We start from the raw sequence: 20044 nt of genomic DNA, 5'->3' as shown, positions 1-20044 counted from the left end.
TGATGTTACAATCAGGTACCTTGCGGCCTATTTTTCCAGAACATCACCTATTGGCACATTCTCTACAGTAATCCTGTGCCTTTACTGGCATAGAGTCATTCTTCGGTCAGCCACTCATGTCAAGTCTCCTTAAGTCTGAGGCCTAGTGTGGCTAAGGCCTGGTCTACACTACGGGTTTAGGTCGACTTTAGCAGCGTTAAACCGAATTAAGCCTGGACACGTCCACACAACGAGGCCCTTTCTTTCGAATTAAAGGGCCCTTTAAACCGGTTTCTTTACACCACCTCCGACGAGGGGATTAGCGATAAAACCGGCCTTTGCGGGTCGGAATTGGGGTAGTGTGGACGGAATTCGATGTTATTGGCCTCCGGGAGCTATCCCACAGTGCTTCATTGTGACCGCTCTGGACAGCGCTCTCAACTCAGATGCACTGACCAGGTAGACAGGAAAAGACCCGCGAAGGTTTGAATTTCATTTCCTGTTTGCCCAGCGTGGAGAGCACAGGTGACCACGCAGAGCTCATCAGCACAGGTAACCGTCATGGAGTCCTCCCAGGATCGCAAAAGAGCTCCAGCATGGACCGAACGGGAGGTACGAGATCTGCTCGCCATATGGGGAGATGAAGCAGTGATAGCTGAACTCCGTAGCAGTAAAAGAAATGGAAAAGTATTAGAAAAGATCTCCAAGGCCATGAAGGACCGAGGCCATAACAGGGACACACAGCAGTGCCGCGTGAAAATTAAGGAGCTAAGGCAAGCCTACCACAAAGCCAGAGAAGCAAACGGAAGGTCCGGGGCAGAGCCGCAAACTTGCCGCTACTACGCGGAGCTGCATGCGATCCTAGGGGGTGCAGCCACCACTACCCCAACCGTGTGCTATGACTCTCTCACTGGAGAAACACACAGGGAAGACGGTTCGGGGAACGAGGAAGATGACGATGGAGGTACTGTAGGTAGCTCACAGCAGCAAGGAAGCGGAGAAACCGGTTTCCCCAACAGCCAGGATATGTTTGTGACCCTGGACCTGGAACCAGTAACCCCCGAACTCACCCAAGACCCTCAGGGCACACAGGAGACCTCTGGTGAGTGTAACTTTGTAAATATTTGTAAACATTACAAAAAAAAAGCAAGCAAGTCTGTTAACGTGTATGGGGATGGGGCGGAAATCCTCCAGGGACATCTCCAGAAAGCTCTCCTGGTTGAAATGGGGTGATTTTATTAAGGGGGACATTCAGAGGCGCCCGTTCCTGCTCTTCTGACCAGAAATGTTCCCCGCTGTTAACCACGCGGTGGGGGGGAGGGGTGAAGTGATCATCCCAGGGAATCGTGTGTGTGTGTGGGGGGGGGGGTGGTTTACTTGTGTTTGTGCCACATGTTAACCGGGAAACCGCAGCCCCCTCCTTTTACATTGAAACCCCATTTTAAATGGACAACCCAATTCATCCTTGATATGGGAAATGCGCTGCTGTTTGCAACCTTTCCCGCATGTTAAGAAGGTTAAAAAAGCCAAAACACTGTGGCCTACGATGGCTGCCTGCAAGCCGAAATATGCGACCTTGTAATGAAAGAGTGTACCCATTGTTCCCTAAAATGTGTCCTTTTTAACCACCTCTCCCTTCTCCTCCACCAGCTGCAAATGTTTCTCCTTCGCAGAGGCTCGTGAACATTAGAAAGAGAAAACGTAAGACGAGGGACGAGATGTTCACGGAGCTGCAGATGTCCGCCCAGGCTGATAGAGCACAGCAGAATGCGTGGAGGCAGTCAATGACGGAGATGAGAAAAGCCCAATATGAACGAGAGGAGAGGTGGCGGGCTGAATCGCGGGAAGAACAGAGCAAGTGGCGGGCTGAAGACGATAGGTGGCGTCAGCTTGCAGACAGACGGCAAGAGGCAATGCTCCGTCTGCTGGAGCATCAAAGTGATATGCTCGAGCGTATGGTTGAGTTGCAGGAAAGGCAGCAGGAGCAGAGACCGCCGCTACAGCCCCTGTGTAACCAACAGCCCTCCTCCCCAAGTTCCATAGCCTCCTCACCCAGACGCCCAAGAACACGGTGGGGGGGCCTCCGTCCACCCAGTCACTCCACCCCAGATGATCGCCAAAGCATCAGAAGGCTGGCCTTCAATAAGAGTTAAAGTTTTAAAATGCAGTGTGTCCTTTTCCATCCCTCCTCCCCCACCCATCCCAGGCTACCTTGGCAATTATCCCCCTACCTCTGTAAGGAACTAATAAAGAATGCATGAATGTGAAAAAACAATGACTTTATTGCCTCTGCAAGGGGGAGGGGAGGGTGGGGTGGGGTGGTTGGTTTACAGGGAAGTAGAGTGAACCGGGTCGGGGGGGGGGGTTGGAGGGTTCATCAAGGAGAAACAAACAGAAGTTTCACACAGTAGCCTGGCCAGTCACAAAACTCGTTTTCAAAGCTTCTCTGATGCGCACCGCGCCCTGCTGTGCTCCTCTAACCGCCCTGGTGTCTGGCTGCGCGTAATCAGCGGCCAGGCGAGTTGCCTCAACCTCCCACCCCGCCATAAAGGTCTCCCCCTTACTCTCACAGATATTGTGGAGCGCACAGCAAGCAGCAATAACAATAGGGATATTCTTTTCGCTGAGGTCTGAGCGAGTCAGTAAGCTGCGCCAGCGCGCTTTTAAACGTCCAAATGCACATTCCACCACCATTCGGCACTTGCTCAGCCTGTAGTTGAACAGGTCCTGACTCCTGTCCAGGCTGCCTGTGTACGGCTTCATGAGCCATGGCATTAAGGGGTAGGCTGGGTCCCCAAGGATCACGATAGGCATTTCAACATCCCCAATGGTCACTTTCTGGTCCGGGAAGAAAGTCCCTTCCTCCAGCTTTCGAAACAGAGCAGAGTTCCTGAAGACGCGAGCATCATGTACCTTTCCCGGCCATCCCACGTTGATGTTGGTGAAACGTCCCTTGTGATCCACCAGGGCTTGCAGCAGCATTGAAAAGTACCCCTTGCGGTTTACGTAGTCGGTGGCTTGGTGCTCCGGTGACAAGATAGGGATATGGGTTCCGTCTATGGCCCCGCCACAGTTTGGGAATCCCATTTCAGCAAAACCATCCACTATTGACTGCACGTTGCCCAGAGTCACTACCCTTGCTATCACCAGGTCTTTCATTGCCCTGGCAAATTGGATCACAGCAGCCCCCACCGTAGATTTGCCCACTCCAAATTGATTCCCGACTGACCGGTAGCTGTCTGGCGTTGCAAGCTTCCACAGGGCTATCGCCACTCGCTTCTCAACTGTGAGGGCTGCTCTCATCTTGGTATTCTGGCGCTTCAGGGCAGGGGAAAGCAAGTCACAAAGTTCCATGAAAGTGGCCTTACGCATGCGAAAGTTTCGCAGCCACTGGGAATCGTCCCATACCTGCAGCACGATGCGATCCCACCAGTCTGTGCTTGTTTCCCGGGCCCAGAATCGGCGTTCCACGGTATCAACCTGCCCCAGTGACACCATGATTTCCACATTGCTGGGGCCTGTGCCTTGTGAGAGGTCTATGGCCATGTCAATTTCCTCATCACTCTCGTCGCCGTGCTGCAATCGCCTCCTCGCCTGGTCCGGGTTTCGCCTTGGCATGTTCTGGCTCTGCATATACTCCAGGACAATGCGCGTGGTGTTCATAGTGCTCATAATTGCCGCGGTGATCTGAGCGGGCTCCATGATCCCAGTGCTAGCTATGGCGCCTGGTCAGAAAAAAGGCGCGAAAGTAGTATCTGATGGACCAGGAGAAGGAGGGCGGGAGGGAGGGAGGGAGGGAGGGAGGGCCAAGTGACGACATGGCGTACAGGTACAGGAACAGGGAGAAACACAAACAACTGTCACACAGAATGGTCCCCCCAAAGATTAAACTGGAAACCCTGGGCTTAGCAGGCCGTTGATTTCACGGAGGAAGGGGAAGCAAATGAACACAGAATAAATCTATTTTTTACATCTTAAGGTGGCAGCCGACGCTGCAGCATGAGTGACAGCCATACCAGTATGATGATGATGGGTACCAATCATAATATACCATCATCTGCCAAAAGGCAAGGGGCTGCTGCTGTGTAGCAATGCAGCCCCATGTCTGCCAGCCCCACGTCCGCCAGCACCCAGCATCGCCCTCGGCCTCTTCTGGGTGCTTAGCAGACAATATTGGGCAATTGGCAGAAAATAGTACATTATGACTGGTAACCGTCATCATCGAGACAGTAGCATGTCTGCCCAGGTGGCCATGATTGACAGCCACTCCAGTACGACGACGACGGGTACCAGTCATAATATACCATCGCCTGGAAGGGGCTGGTGCAATGCAGCCCTACGGCTGCCAGCCCCACGGCTATCACTCATGCTACACCGTCTACTGCCAAAAGGCAGTTAGCAGCTGCTGCTGTGTAGCAATGCAGTCCCACGTCTGCCGGCACCCAGAGGACATATGGTGACGGTGAGCTCAGCTGTGCTGAGCGGGCTCCATGTTGTCTGCACAGGTAATCCAGGTAAAAAGGCGCGAATCTATTGTCTGCCGTTGCTGTGACGGGGGAGGGAGGGGCCTGACGACATGTACCCAGAACCGCCCGCGACACTGTTTTGCATCATCCGGGCATTGGGATCTCAACCCAGAATTCAAAGAAAAGGCGTGAACCGCTTCGCGGCTCGAGCTGTGGCGCAAACGTAGTATCTGACGGCCTAGGGGAAGGAGGGAGGGGGGCCGAGTGACGACATGGCGTACAGGCACAGGGAATTAAAATAAAGAACGGTGGCTGTGCATCAGGGAGAGACACAAACAACTGTCACAGACTGGTCCCCCCCAAAGATTAAACTGAAAACCCTGGGTTTAGCAGGCCGTTGATTTGACGGAGGGAGGGGGAAGCAAATGAATACAGAGAAAATCTATTTTTTACATCTTAAGACGACGGTGCAGCGTGACTGATAGCCCTCGGCATCTTTCTGGGTGCTTGGCAGCAAATACGGGGCGGTGTATGACGATGGTCTTCAGGCCTATTGCACGAGCTGCTGCTCAGGGAAGACTCTGCTAATGTGCGATGACCCGACTTGTAATAGGCCGGCTAACAGTCATAATACACCATTTACTGCCAAAAGGCAAGCCCCACGGCTGCCAGCACCCAGATCGCCGATGAAGGCTACCAGTCTACTGCACCGTCTACCGCCAAAAGGCAGTTAGCAGCTGCTGCTGTGTAGCAATGCAGTCCCACGTCTGCCGGCACCAAGAGGATATATGGTGACGGTGAGCTCAGCTGTGCTGAGCGGGCTCCATGTTGTCTGCACAGGTAACCCAGGTAACCCAGATAAAAAGGCGCGAATCTATTGTCTGCCGTTGCTGTGACGGGGGAGGGAGGGGCCTGACGACATGTACCCAGAACCGCCCGCGACACTGTTTTGCATCATCCGGGCATTGGGATCTCAACCCAGAATTCCAAGGGGCGGCGGAGACTGCGGGAACTGTGGGATAGCTGTGGGATAGCTACCCATAGTGCAATGCTCCGGAAGTCGACGCTAGCCTCGTACTGTGGACGCGGTCTGCCGACTAGAGCACCTAGAGCATTTTATTGTGTGGACATACACAATCGGCTGTATACAACCGATTTCAATAAAACCGGCTTCTATAAATTCGAACTAATTTCGTAGTGTAGACATACCCTAAGCTGAAATGTTACAGGCGTTAGCCTTTAAGCCTTGCATTAGAACCTTGCTTTACTTATATACCTAATAGGCACTCATCACTCCTAAATACTTGTCAGTGTCGTACATCTATAGTCCTATAACTTAAATCTATTCATCACACATTGATTACATATGGAATAACCCGCAAGAATAACACAATTAAATGATAAAATGAACTAACTGGCTACACATCCCAGGTGGTGTTCAGGATTTAGTCAGAACTGGTGGAGGTGGCAATGTCATCTGTGTTCTTCTCTTTCACGCAGTCTGGTCAGGCTATCTTTTGGGATTAGGATGACAACGGCCCAGCAATGTTTTTTGTTTGGACTAATTTAGTCTTTCTGTCTTCCTTTTGCACCTTTTCCCATCAATATTTGTTGTTATAGGTTATTGTGTCATTTTCTGAACTTTCATTTACTTTTCACAGTTGAGTCACAATTAGGGTAAAGTTGTAGGCCCAATGATCACAACAAGGCCCAATGTGCCCCTAGCTTCTCTGGGGCTTGAAGCTGGTCAGCACTGCCTGAGAAGTGGATGGCTCTAGCCAGGAAAGGGCATAGCTAGAGTGCCCAGGAGATACACTGAACTCGGCGCATCCACTTAGAAGTCACTACCATTGGGTCTCCTCTGGACCCTGGCTAGGGGAGGCAGTAGTGTAAAACAGACTTCCTTCCATTATGGGGAGACTCACCTTTAGCTGCAGCTCCCTTACTGGTGCAGAAGGTGAACATGAGAACGGCCATATTGGGTCAGATCAAAGGTCCATCTAGCCCAGTATCCTGTCTTCCAACAGTGGACACTGCCAGGTGCCCCCGAGGGAATGAACAGAACAGGTAATCATCAAGTAATCCATCCCCTGTCGCCCATTCCCAGTGCATTTTACTGTTGAGGTGAATCTCTATCTAACACCAGTTTCTTAAACATGGGCTTATTTTTCTGGCCGGGGTGTTCAGAGCTCATACCCTGCACTACTCACTAACTCCTCTCACTGCTAGGAGCATCCTGATGCCAGATCAATGCCCAGTCCCTCACAGGCATTTGTCTCAGCCACATTTTGTCTCCATCCCAATCACTTTAGTCTATTGAACTGACATGAGCAACAAATAGCCTGTTATGATGTGACACCAAGGCTATGAGTCAAGAGGATTTCTCCTTCTGCCCCAGGCACCTCATCTTCAGCTGATAGTGCTGGTTTCTCACTGCTGCTCTAGCACTGGTATCAGAATGGCTGGGAAGGAAGGGGGTTGGGGTGATGCGCTATGTTAGATGTCTGGATGAACTTTAAGCTTCCTACTGCCTCAGGCACTGAAGATAGCAACATGATGCTTTTATCTCCCTCCTACTTGTCCCTAGTGTAACTCAAACATAATTTAGGTGCCAGCTTTTCCCTTTCCCAGTGGTGCTTTTGGGAGCTGGTGCCAGGTCTTTGTTAACAAGTTTTGTTGCTTGCTATTTATCGTGTGTGATGAGGTCTCATCCTGCTGGGCCAACTTCCAATCTTTGCGGGGGAGGGAAGGAGATTGCCTGGTGTCACTTGGGGACCGCTGTATATATGACTCTATACTGACTTTGAGTCCTTCAATATATTATCGGTGATTGATGGGATTAGCAGGGCCCATTTAAGGAGACACAGATTTAGTGGTTCCTAAACGTCACCATGTAACATGTAGGGCCAGATTTTCAATCCTGGTCTCCCATTTGTGCAAAATTTTGCACCTGCAATTAATTATGAGTGCAGAATAGCTCCTGTAAAAAAGGATGCAAGGTTGAGGAGCCTTTAAAAATCAGGGCCCCAATGTTAATGGGACACTACAATGTAAAATAATATTCAGGAAAACCTTTGGTTCAAAACCTCTCTGAGCAAGTCAGAAATGTGAAGCTAAACTTGTATGGAGATCCTGCTTCTGGCAAAGGTAAAGTTCTAGGGCAGGCTCCTCATGAGGCAGTGCTGTTCACAGGCTGAAATTCCTGGATTGCAGGGGGAAATATGGAAGCAGGGTTTAGAGTCTCTATAGACTCCCCCCGCCCAGTGATTGTGACAAAATCTTGACAGAGAGCTGAAGGCAGGCATTCATGCTACCATTGAATCTGTTTCAGATTACACTGAAGAGAAGAGAGGATGAGAAGAAGCAGAAGTAAGGAGACAACAGAAGGTGAGAGATAGGGCAAGTACCAAAGGTCATTTTAGTTGCAATTTGCTACCGAGGTGCCTAAGAAATATGGCAGCTTTCCTCTTTTCTTCCTTTGGTCTTTATGCAGCTTTAATGTTTGTTCTTACCTTTTAGTCACGTGAATTGGGCTTCCCTATTGCTCCGAAGACTTTGTCCAGATTGGTTTATTGTCTCTGTCAAGGCTCCTTCCCCACTCTGAACTTTAGGGTACAGATGTGGGGGCCTGCATGAAAACTTCTAAGCTTAACTACCAGCTTAGATCTGGTCCGCTGCCACCACTCCCAAGTGCTAATTCCCTTCCCTGGGTAGCCTTGAGAGACTCTTCACCAATTCCCTGGTGAATACAGATCCAAACCCCTGGGATCTTAAAACAAGGAGAAATTAACCATCCCCCCTCCTTTCTCCCACCAACTCCTGGTAGATCAAGATCCAACCCCCTTGGATCTAAAAACAAGGAAAATCAATCAGGTTCTGAAAAAGAAGGCTTTTAATTAAAGAAAAAGGTAAAAATCATCTCTGTAAAATCAGGATGGAAAATAACTTTACAGGGTAATCAAACTTAAAGAGCCCAGAGGACCCCCCTCTAGCCTTAGTTTCAAAGTTACAGCAAACAGAGGTAAACACCCTAGCAAAAGGTACATTTTCGAGTTGAGAAAACAAAGATAAAACTAACACGCCTTGCCTGGCTGTACTTACAAGTTTGAAATATGAGAGACTTGTTCAGAAAGATTTGGAGAGCCTGGATTGATGTCTGGTCCCTCTTAGTCCCAAGAGCGAACTCTCCCCAAAACAAAGAGCAAAAACAAAAGCCTTCCCCCCACCAAGATTTGAAAGTATCTTGTCCCCTTATTGGTCCTTTGGCTCAGGTGTCAACCAGGTTACCTGAGCTTCTTAACCCTTTACAGGTAAAAGGATTTTGGTGTCTCTGGCCAGGAGGGATTATAGTATGGTACACAGGAGGGCTGTTATCCTTCCCTTTATAGTTATGACAGTCTCTTTAGTGAAGATGCTACTACGCTTCTCCCATGGGCATAGTTAATCCACCTCCCCGACAGGCAGTAGCTATGTCAGCAGGAGAAGCTCTTTACATGGGGGGTTAGGTCGGTATAACTACATTGCTCAGAGGTGTGAATTTTTCACACCCTTGAGTGATGTAGTTATACCAATATAGGTCTGTAGTGTAGACCTGGCCTTATTTTCTTTTCCTCCACCTCTTCTCCTCTGAATTCACATAAGCAGAGTTTTCTATGTCAAATGACAAAATGAATTATCTTCCTACATTTTCTTTTTGAGTAGCGAGAACACATGTCGATAATGCATGAATAGCTTTAGGCCACGTCTACACTACAGAGTTAAGTTGACTTAAGTTATGTCAATGATCATAAACCGCTGTAATTACATCACTTGTGCATTTTCACACAATACTCCTTGTGTCAGCGGAGCGTGTCCACAGTTGGTGCTCTAGCACTGACAGAGAGAGCAGTGCACCATGAGTAGCTATCCCACTGTGCAAATCATCACCTTCTCCCACTAGGAGTTCTGGGAATGGATTGCGGTGCATCAAGAAGGCCGGATCACCATCCCATAATGCAGTTTTATCCATCCCATAATTCCAAGGGCTTCTGACTACGTTTCATGTGTTTTTCAACTGCCTTTCTCATAGACAACTCATACCTCCCCATTCTGGGAGAATCACAATCTAAAGGGGAGGACATGTGACAGCCCCACATGTCTCCTCTGCCCAATGACCCCCCCGCCCTGCGCCCAGCCTGGGGCTGCCACGCTCTCCCTGCCCCACATTACCTGAGGGGGGAAGGGCGGACTTTGTCCTTCTCTCCCTGCACCTCCCACCTGGCACATTCAGCTGCTCTTCTTGGCAGCCGGGCAGGGAGTGGGACAGAACTGCTTCAGCCTGAGAGAGTCTGGCTGGGAGGCAACAGCAGCCCGCTCCCTGCCCGGGCCCTACTGCCGGTGACAGGGGCCAAGCATGGGGGGGAGGAGAAGCTTGCCTAGCTCCTGTTCCCAGCAACAGGGCCCAGGCGGGAGAGCAAATTTCTATTGCAACCACCCTGTGTATGTCACAAATAAAGAATCACTGTCTTTGTAAAAATAAATTTTTATTAAACAGCAATACACAGATTAACATTTATTACAAGGGATGTGCCAGTGAGCAGCACTCTCTGAAGTGAGGCTCTCACAGCTGTGTGTAAGTCCAGCTGTCATTATGGAAAATGTCCCTGGGGTGGAGTGTAAGGGATACTGCGATGGGCTGGGAACATGAGAGGAATTAGGGGTGGGGAGTTGGGGAGGGTAAAGATGGCAGTTCTGCATGGGCTGCAGGGGGAGTCGAGCATGCATGTATTCTGCCTGCAGCGCAATCAGGGACCTGAGCATCTCTGTTTGGTTCTCCATGAGCTTTATCAGCCACTCCTGACCCTCTATTGTCTGCTCCTGCTCCTGTCTCCTCTTCTGGCTATCCATTTCTAGTTTTTCTTGTATTGTCTCTATCCGTGCTCTGCACTTACTATGAGCCTGATCTGACGATTGCAGCACTTCGCAAAATGTCCTCCTTACTCCTCCTTGTTTGCCACCTTATCTGACAGAGGCACTCCACCGGTGTGTAGGAGCTGGCTCTCAAGGGCACATCTGCCAAAGCAAAAGAAACAATACACAGAGTCAGTATTGTGTGTGCACTGACAGTCTTGAATCATAAAATCTACATACACTTCTTTGTCACTTTCCCTTAGCAAGCACCCAGGGCCAGGGCACTAAACATGGTTTGGCCCGGCGGGGTGGGGGGATTCTGCAAAGGGTCTGGGTGGTTTCAGACAGGGATCAGTACAAGTGCTTTGGGACACTATTCTGAATACTGGCACCGTTTTTCACAGGTGGGGGTGATCAAAGCTGAAATCACACTTCTCAAGGTAACCGAAGATGCCAAGGTGCATCTCCTGCATGCATGCAGCTTCAGACCGGGTCTGTATGCTGCACACTATGTACCGCTTTGGTTCCTGCAGAAGTAATTGCTGATTGGTGCAGCAAAGTTTCCTACAATGGAGGAAGAAACAAAGCAGCTCTGCCAAGGAACCTTCGGCAGAGAATTGCACAGTATCTGCAGGAAAGTTTCCTAGAGATCTCTATGGAGGATTCCTGGGAGATCACAGTGTGCATTAACAGACGTTTCTGCAGGGCCCCCACTGTGTAGCTGCACAAAGGAATGCAAAGCAGATGCAAACAGTGCCTAGTGTTGTTAATTTCAATCCCTTTTCCCACGTGCACCATGTAACAAAATAAAGGACATTTCTACCTCACGTAACCATGCATATCAAAGCAAAATGAGTACTTACTGGCGCTCCTCTCTCCTGCTTCCAGCACGCCAGACCTGGACTGATGGGACCAGCTAGACTCCTCCGGAGTCAAAAAGAATTCCTGGCTCATGCCACCAGGTGAGCCTGTCGCCTATCTCACATCCTCCTCTAACTTGACCTCCTCGTCCACCACTTTATCCTCGGGTTGACTCCACTGGCTGCTGCCTCCAGTCCCCACGAAGTATCCATGAGGCTCTTGGCGGTGGATGTGGGGTCACTGCCTAGGATGGCGTGCAGCTCCTTGTAGAAGCAGCATGTTTTCGGCGTCGCACCAGAGTGGCGGTCGGCCTCCCCTGCCTTCTGGTATGCCTGCCTCAGATCCTTGATCTTAGCATGGCACTGCTGCATGTCCCTTTTGTGCCCCTTCTCATCCATGCCACCAGCAGTCTGCTTATAGGTGTTCAAGTTCCTACGGCTGCTCAGAATTTGCGACTACACAGCCTCCACTTCCCAGAGACTCAACAGATCCAGCAAATCCGGTGTACGTCAGGCAGGGGCGTGTTTGCTGCAGAAAGCTGGCATGGTCAGCTGGGAAGATGCAATGTGAGGTGTAGATGTTGAGCAAACAGTGGAATTGCAAAAATTCCCAGGGCTTTAAAGAAGGAAGGGTACATGCCTGTGTAACTGTCTGCAGGGCAGCGGAGTAGAAACTGCTTACCAGAGCGGTCATGATGGGCATTGTGGGACACCTTCTGGAGGCCACTTAGCAGAGCCGACTCCAGCATTTCTGCCGCCCCAAGCAAAAAAAAAAAAGCCGCTATCGCGATCAGTGGCGGCAATTGAAAAAAAAAAAAAAGCCGCGATCGGCGGCGTCAATTCAGCGGCAGGTCCTTCGCTCCTAGAGGGAGTGAGGGACCTGTTGCCCCCGAATTGCCGCAGATGCCGCCCCTGTCCCTTGGCCGCCCCAAGCACCTGCTTGTTAAGCTGGTGCCTGGAGCTGGCCCTGCCACTTAGAATGACAAAAGCACTCTAACTTTGCGTCACTGTAACTTTGTTGCAAAAAGCTCTATGCTGCTCGTTGAGGTGGTTTTATTATGTCGGCGTAGCAGGAGTTAAATCAGGAGGAGGAGCATTGTTGTGTGTATGCCTCCACTGTTTTGACAATGAAACCTGACTTTTGTCAACAAAACTGTAGTGTAGACAAGGCCTTATCTAAGTGGAAAAACAGAACATTTTTAGTAACCTTTCATATGTAGCAGTTAAGCAAGTATTTTAGGGATACTTAAAGGAACCCTGGAAGCACCAACAATTTACTTGATATGCTGTACTAGTTATGCTGGAAGGTGTTAGTGGATGCCATCAAACAGCTTTTTGATCTATAGATCATTATAGACCAGATTAAAGTCGATGAGTGTGCTAACCATCTTTCATTCAGACTAAATGGAAGACGCAGTTAAATCCCTTTATGGAATAAGGTAGCTGAAAATAATAGGAGTCACCACCCCAGGTAGTTGGCTGCATGGCAAGGCCTTATCAGAAGCTAAATTGTGTGGAGGGGTTCCCTGATTGCAAATGCGAATGCTGGGGGATTGTTTGGCAAGCTGTGTGTGTGTGTGTGTTAAAGAGAGGGAAGTAAGCATGCAACAAGAGAAGCAGTCGTGAGCATGTCCTGGAGAGGGAGCAGAGAGACAGATTTCTTTAGCCCACAGAACTGACTAGCGGGGCAGAGCTGGAAATTGTGGACAAGGGAACTGCCTGCTGTTGTTTGTCTCTACTGTGTTCAGAGAAACAAGACTTTGTACATTCTTTGTAAATAAGTAGGATTGCACCAAAGAAATACTTGACTCCATCATCAATTTCTGCTCCTAATGGAAACAGTCTTGCAAGGCCCTGAATATATGGCCAAAGAATTACAAGAATCCAAAGCTACGTCACTTAATATTCCTATAATTGTACAATTATGTTTAAATGAATAAAAGCATTTTAATAGATCTCTACATGTAGAAAAGTTTTTAATTGTTCAAATAAAAGTTCCTGTTGTAAGCAATCAACAACTACAATTATCACATTAAAAACACTGAAGATACCAAAATAATTTCCTATTACGTTCCTTTTCCCTTATGCAGCATCAGCACTTCCCTTAACATCCGACACCAAATTCTCAAGATACTAAGATTTTCCACTATTTATTTGCAATGAACAAAAGGCTAAATCATCATAGGTGTGGTTTTGTCATGAAGAATAGTGATTTCTATGGAATTGCTCATGTAGGAAGGTACAACTCAATGTGAATAAAGGAGGCAGAATTTGGCTTATGTACATTTTTCTAGTAAGATATCTTCACACATAAAAATTATCAGCATTAAAACACTGAATGAAACCTACAAAGCTATAAACTCTACAAAGCAATAAACTGCAGAGTTAAGGATCATGCTTGGTCCTGCACTCAGAACTTTTTATCTAGGTATTAGAGAGGTTTCCTAACAGTGTATGCTTTAACATATTAAGCCCATGATCGCTTCCTTTGAAATCAATGGGAGTTTTACCATTGACTTCAAATGGGAGCATCAGCAGCCCTTTTATTAAACCAATTAATGAATATATTTAAAATGTTCCTTTCTAAAACTTGATAACGTTATAGAAGAGTCTGTCTTCAAATAAAAGTCTTAATAGAATGTTCTTCTGTTTTCTGATCATAGTCAGATTGTCTCTCACTTTTTATATCTACATTTCCTTCAAAAATAAAAAACCTTTGTATGAGGGAAAATCGAGAACTGCTTGTTAACACTGGACCATGTGACATAAAGGATGTGTGATTTGTCATGATGGGAGATTAAAGAAATGTCAAATGTACATGATTTATATAGTAATGACTTAACACAGGCTAGATGGCAAGTGTTGTATTAACACTATTTTTGGCACTGAATAAGAGAGAAGACTGAAGGTCTCAGTTTAACAGGTTACAAAGACTCAGGCAAACATTACATTCAAAAACTGAGATTACCCTTAGGGAACTATCACCACCAGCTCTGCTTTAATGATGATCACCCCTCCATGATGCAACACAAAGTATGCACAAAGCAGTCAGAAGTGAGAAGTGGGAGTTAATGAAATTTTTTCATCTGGGGTTAAATGTACCCATGCTGATGGAAAACATACAGTGAATGTAGCTGTATGAATGGAATAAATGAAGGAGGCGTATCTCACTGTTCCAACTTCAGATTAGAAAGGTACAGGCCTGCGGCCTCTCTCAGTTCTACTGAAGTTGTTTAATTTTTAATATGGGCCTGTCCCTTCTAGACTCCCTGCAGGAGATTTCAAAGTTTCTCACAAAGAAGGCCCTTGTCTACACTAGAGAATGTTGGCTTGGCAAGCACCTACCATGCTTGTGTCTGCACGCAAAAGTGTTTGCAATAGTCCACAAGCATTGCCAGCATCATTGCAGTTGGACTTGCTTGGAGGCTTCCTGCTGTTGTATCTTGCATCAGGTCATTCTGCACATCACAACACTTGGGTATTGGGTACATACCTACATTAAATAACCAATAATCAGCACATAGGAGTATGTATGTGGTATTTGTGACCTATAACTAAAAGTGTCGCCCAACCAAAACCAGGTTCATTTTCCATTTGAAAATCATTGTTGACTTAGCTCCACGTTCAGTGTCTTGAGCTCACGCTGTGCCACGGCAAAGACATTTCACCCAAGGCATGTCAAGGAGATGGGTTTTTTCTTCTTTTTTGTATTGTTTCAAAGGCTGATAATTTCTCAACTGAAACACCTGTTGTCCCTGATAAAAATTGGCTTGAGTCTTTGTGACTCAGATTTTTTTGGAAGGAAAAACTGGGATTTGCTACCAGTGATGCTAGATACCACAGTGATGGGTGCATTAGATAAATGTAGAGAGAGGACAGATTTAATCAAGCACTCAATTTACATCCAGACAGATAAAATACATAAAATCTAGCATGAGTGACATACTCAATACCTAAGATCCTTGCTGTGCTGTTTACTTTCTCCTAGATGCCTTTTCTTCTCCTTCCACATTCTTTTTTGTTATTCTTTTTTGTTATTCCTAGTATTATAGTGAGCATTCTGATCAGAATTATATGTGGAATACATTTGAACAAAATTGTTGGCATACTTCATGTAAACATATTTCAGATTGTTTGCCAGCTATCTGGTTTGACCAGGCCTGATGCGCTGCTCACTATCCGTTATTTATAGCGGGTGAGTGGTCACATTATATTGTTTCTGCTCCCTGCCTGAAATGTTTATAAACAGAAGGCAGGAAATCAAAGGGATATCCAGCTGGCCGTGCAAAAACTTCTTGAAACTAAAACAAACCAAAAAAATATCATTCATGAATGTCCACAGAAAATAAAGAGAGTCACAAATGTCCTCATCTGGAGCTACGTAATGTATGCCCTCATTCAGCATTCTCAGGCACTTGTGCTTTTCCAGTGCTTCCTGAGATATGCCCTTATTTGGCACACCTTCTTCCATATTCCCTGAGATCTGTCCTAACTCAGCATTTCCCCCTGGCAAGTCCTCATGCTGCATTTCTACATAAAGTGTCTCCTGTGTCATAAAATTGTTTTATAGTTTAACACTGGCAGTTTAGATGCAGGGTTTTAGAGATGGGTATTTGATAGTTGTATTCTGAATAGTTTGAACTGAAATCCCTCCAGCATGTGGAAGCACAATTTATAATTTAAAACTAGTTTAAAGTCCTTGGGCCATATCCTCAGCTGATATTAAATGGTGTCACTCCTTTGACTTCAGTGGAGCTCTGCAGTTTTACACCAGCTGAGGATCTAGTTACTAGGGCTAAATTCAGCCCTGGCATAAACAGGTACAGTTCCAGCTAATTTCACTGGCAGTTGCGCCTGCTTATGCTAGGGCTGAATTGTGTCTCTCAAGAAAGTGACCTGTTTTTTTATGTATTCAGTTCAGTATGCTTTGTGCACTACCCCGGCTGCTATCCAGTCCACGTAGCCTGCGATACCGTAACTCTTAGGAGAGGCTCCAGAGTGAACCAGTTTAGAAAATAAATTACCAGATAATAAACAAAAGATTTTCTCTGATTTCGTATCATGTGGCAGAAGCAAGATAAAGTTGAGACTGTTACTATTTGTCCACCAAACAATATACTACGGTGCAACAGACTTCATTATCTTTGTAAGGAAGAATTCATTAATTGTTAAACTGTCAATCAAAAATATTGTTAAGACAGGCATATGATGCCACATCTCCATGTAACAAATCTTTCTGTCTGTCAAGAGCCTTAATGTACATGGATCTGATTTCAGATTCAGGTTTGTGACCAATCTTTCAGCCATCATCTTCGGGCGTAAATCTGTGAGTAGCTGAGCAACTCCTGCTAGGTAATGAACTTGAGACAAGGGTTGCCACCTCTGAGGAAAAAAACTCCAGGACATCTGGGATGAAATTGGACATCTGGCCATATGTACTGAGCGCTCTTACAGCTCTGGCAGCTACCTCAAAAAAGGGACAAACCTGGGAAAACCTGGACAGCTGGCAACCCTACCTGGGGCTGGACCACATCTCAACTTGACTATACATGCTGCATGAAGAAGACTCCCTCTATCACCAGGGAGAAGAGAATCCTCCTCTGCCAGGTTTCTCTTTTGTTGGTACTGCAACATAGAGACTGCTATAATCTGTAATGGAGAAGTGCCTTTTACGTTGGGTGAGGTGGTGAAGGTGGATCTGTATAACTACAAATGAGCTGGAAATCCCCCTCTTCCATTCTGTCCACAGTCTAGCTCCAACCCCAGCTTCATGCTCACATGATTGGCTCCTCCACTAGATGGGCTCTGTGGTGCATGGAACTGGAAACCCATTGCAATGGCTGCCCACATCCTTTCCCACACCCCCTACACACACCTTGCACAGCAGAAGAACTACACCCATTCTGCTGTGTTCAGGTCCTTTGATAGCTGCAGAGGCACCACTTAGCAAACAAGTAGCCCTGAGTGAGAAATAGTCCCTTTGCCTTTGGAGGAAATGTTTGACTTTGAAATAAGAACATTTTAAAATAATGGATTGTGCATGCTCTGATCACTATTATTATTACCTGCAGAGAGAAATACCAACATGTGTTTCCCCAAATATTTGCTTCTCTGCTTATATAACTATACAATTGCTTAAACATCGGAAGGGTGAAGTAACATACTGAGAGAATGACTATACCCAGAGGTCAGTTTTTCTCGTCTAGCCAAGCTGCACTTAAAGCAGAACTGGGCAGGCAAGTAGGAGGAGAGACAAAAGTGGCTTTATGCCATCTCTGGGGCTGCTAGATCCTGGGGATTGCTGAGGGCCTGTTCCCACCCTCCTCCCCTCCGGAGCAACTCAGAGTAGCTTTAGGTTCGTAGGGGAGAAAGAAAACTTCAAGTTGCCTATTCAATCCCCTTTTCTAGAAAGCACGTTGGAAACAGATCTGTATTTAGGACAAATGGCCATGGGACATGAACAAGTGTGATACAACAGTATTATATACAAAAACGCAAATACTGAAGGGCAGATTCTGATACTATCACACTGAGTGGCACTCCATGAATGTTCTCATTGAAGTGAATGGTATCACTCGTGGAGTAAGGTGCTCCTCAGTATGAGTAAAGGTATCAGAGGCTAGCCCGAAATGAAATGCAGCATGGCTCCCCTACCTATATAATATCGCTAATGTAAATATTTAAAGGCTTGATGATGTTTCAGCTCACATTGCTTGACCATGAAAAACTTGATCAAATGAATCCTAAACACATGCTGTAATCAATACTAACTCACTATAGCATGTACTTTCACTTGCATAATGAATTCATTTCACAGCATGGTATCTCCTATGTTGTATAGAAGATGTCCCTTGAACGAGTGGTGCAGCAGCCGCATGTCTGCAATAGTAAAATGATCCCATGTATTAATTTTCAATATTTCTTTAATTACTTGATGGAATGCAATTACTAAGAATTCTATCTATTGGAAATTGTCAATAGCAAAAATCTGCCGTGATCTCTTTGACAGCTCATTACTTCTTCCCCCTACAGCTCCAGGCTTTATGCCTTTACCATTCAAACACTAGGTTGCTCTTGTTTATGGCTGAAAGCTGTTGTTGTAGAATAATGGTGATTCCAGTTGACCTTGAACACTAATACCTCCTGAGCAATTTGACACCTCCAAGCTGCAACAGAATAAAGGAGGTGTTGCCTTCTGATGGATTTACTGGGTAAATCAGTGCCTGAAGGGACTGCTCCATTTCAAAATAGTCATCCTTACACTGATGTCATCAAGCAGCTTATCGAGATCTCTGGTTGGATCTAGTATTTGAGGATGTTAAAAGGTTATTTACACAGATTTGTAGCACATCAGGATGCATTAATCCAATTATTTCCCTCACTGGTACTTAAAGTGTCATTGGAACTGAAATAAAGGTAAATGTCACTGTCTGGAGGTTTCAAGACAATGCAATTTGTCTTCTAAACATCTGTTATGTATGTGTAATACAAAAAGAACCTCACACTAGCTAGGAAGGAGCTTGCTTGACATCGCTGTAAAATTTGATCAGCCTTAAATGTAACTATAAAAATATTAGACTATAAACAGGTCTTTACTTTTCTATTGATTTTCCAGATAGACTCTGATTAAAGGCATCTTTTTAGTTTGTGTTAATTAGGTGTCTTCCCTGGAGCTGAGAGAGTTTGGAAAAACACATGAAACATATTCACTTTTCAATTTAAAAAAAAACTCTCTCAATTCTTGAATTTAGGGCAAATTTAATTAACTTCAACAGATAAATCTTCAGTCTTAAGCGCACTCTCTCTGACTGGTCTCACTAATAGAAAGCATAGTGCTGTCATGTCCAAAGCAAAGTAGTAATGATTTTAACCTTCCTTTTTGAGAGAGAGACCGTGAATGTGAGCCACTATCAACCCGGAGTCCCCCTCCCCCACCCCCAGTATAGGTCACTGTGCCGGCATCACCAGCCCAGAATGACACTAAGGCTGACATAGCTTATCATGGAAGGATCTCTCATCCAACATTATGGCCGGCATAATGGCTACCATACCACTCCTCTCCCTGCAGCTTGCATAGGAGTTGTGGCCAAAGACAGGGAGCATGGCTGAGGCTTCCCTGCTTTCTGGCAATCCCCAGCTGCCCTAATGGTCCCTTGGTGGGGATTGATAGCTGATATAAATACACACCTGGGGACTGGACCAGAACACAGTTAGCCCAGGGTTAGGGGTAGCAAAAGTGGCTTAAATCCCTCCTGAGGTATGCTATGCCATTTTGTTTTCTGGTATTGAACATGCTTCGTGCTATTTTCTCCCCTGTCTGTTTGGTCTTAAGACTGAGCTCAGAAAAGCACTCTTTTAAAAGTTGATAGAACTTGATAGTTGTCTTTGCAATAAGAACCCCCTAGTGATTTACAGGGTTTATCCAGCATTTGTTGTCTCTAATCTGGAATAAATATGATTTGAGTCATTCTCTGAATCACACGAAGTTCATGTGCAAGACAGCCCCATTCACAAGAAGTTCATGCTACACTGATCCCCTTGTAAATTCTAATCATTAGATTATTTCACTGAATGGCTCCATCATGACTGCCATCTCCCATTAGCAGTAGGTTCACATCATGGCTAAGTGTGATGTGGCATAATTCTCATCAGAGTCCAGTTTGCTCCTTTTTCAGTATCTAATTAGAGAATGGCACTGGGTTTGTGAGCTTTCCCAGCTTTGAGGTTTTCTTCCAAAGGCCTCCTAGTTAAAACTAGTAGTGGGTAAACTAGCTTCTGGCTAATATTACTTGACCCAGGAAATAATTAAGTTCAGTGTGACCTGGTCTAAAGATTTACACTGAGCTCCTC

This window comes from Malaclemys terrapin, chromosome 6 (assembly GCF_027887155.1).
Source record: "Malaclemys terrapin pileata isolate rMalTer1 chromosome 6, rMalTer1.hap1, whole genome shotgun sequence".
Lineage (NCBI taxonomy): Eukaryota > Metazoa > Chordata > Testudines > Emydidae > Malaclemys > Malaclemys terrapin.
Note: the sequence above shows the minus strand (reverse complement) of the source record.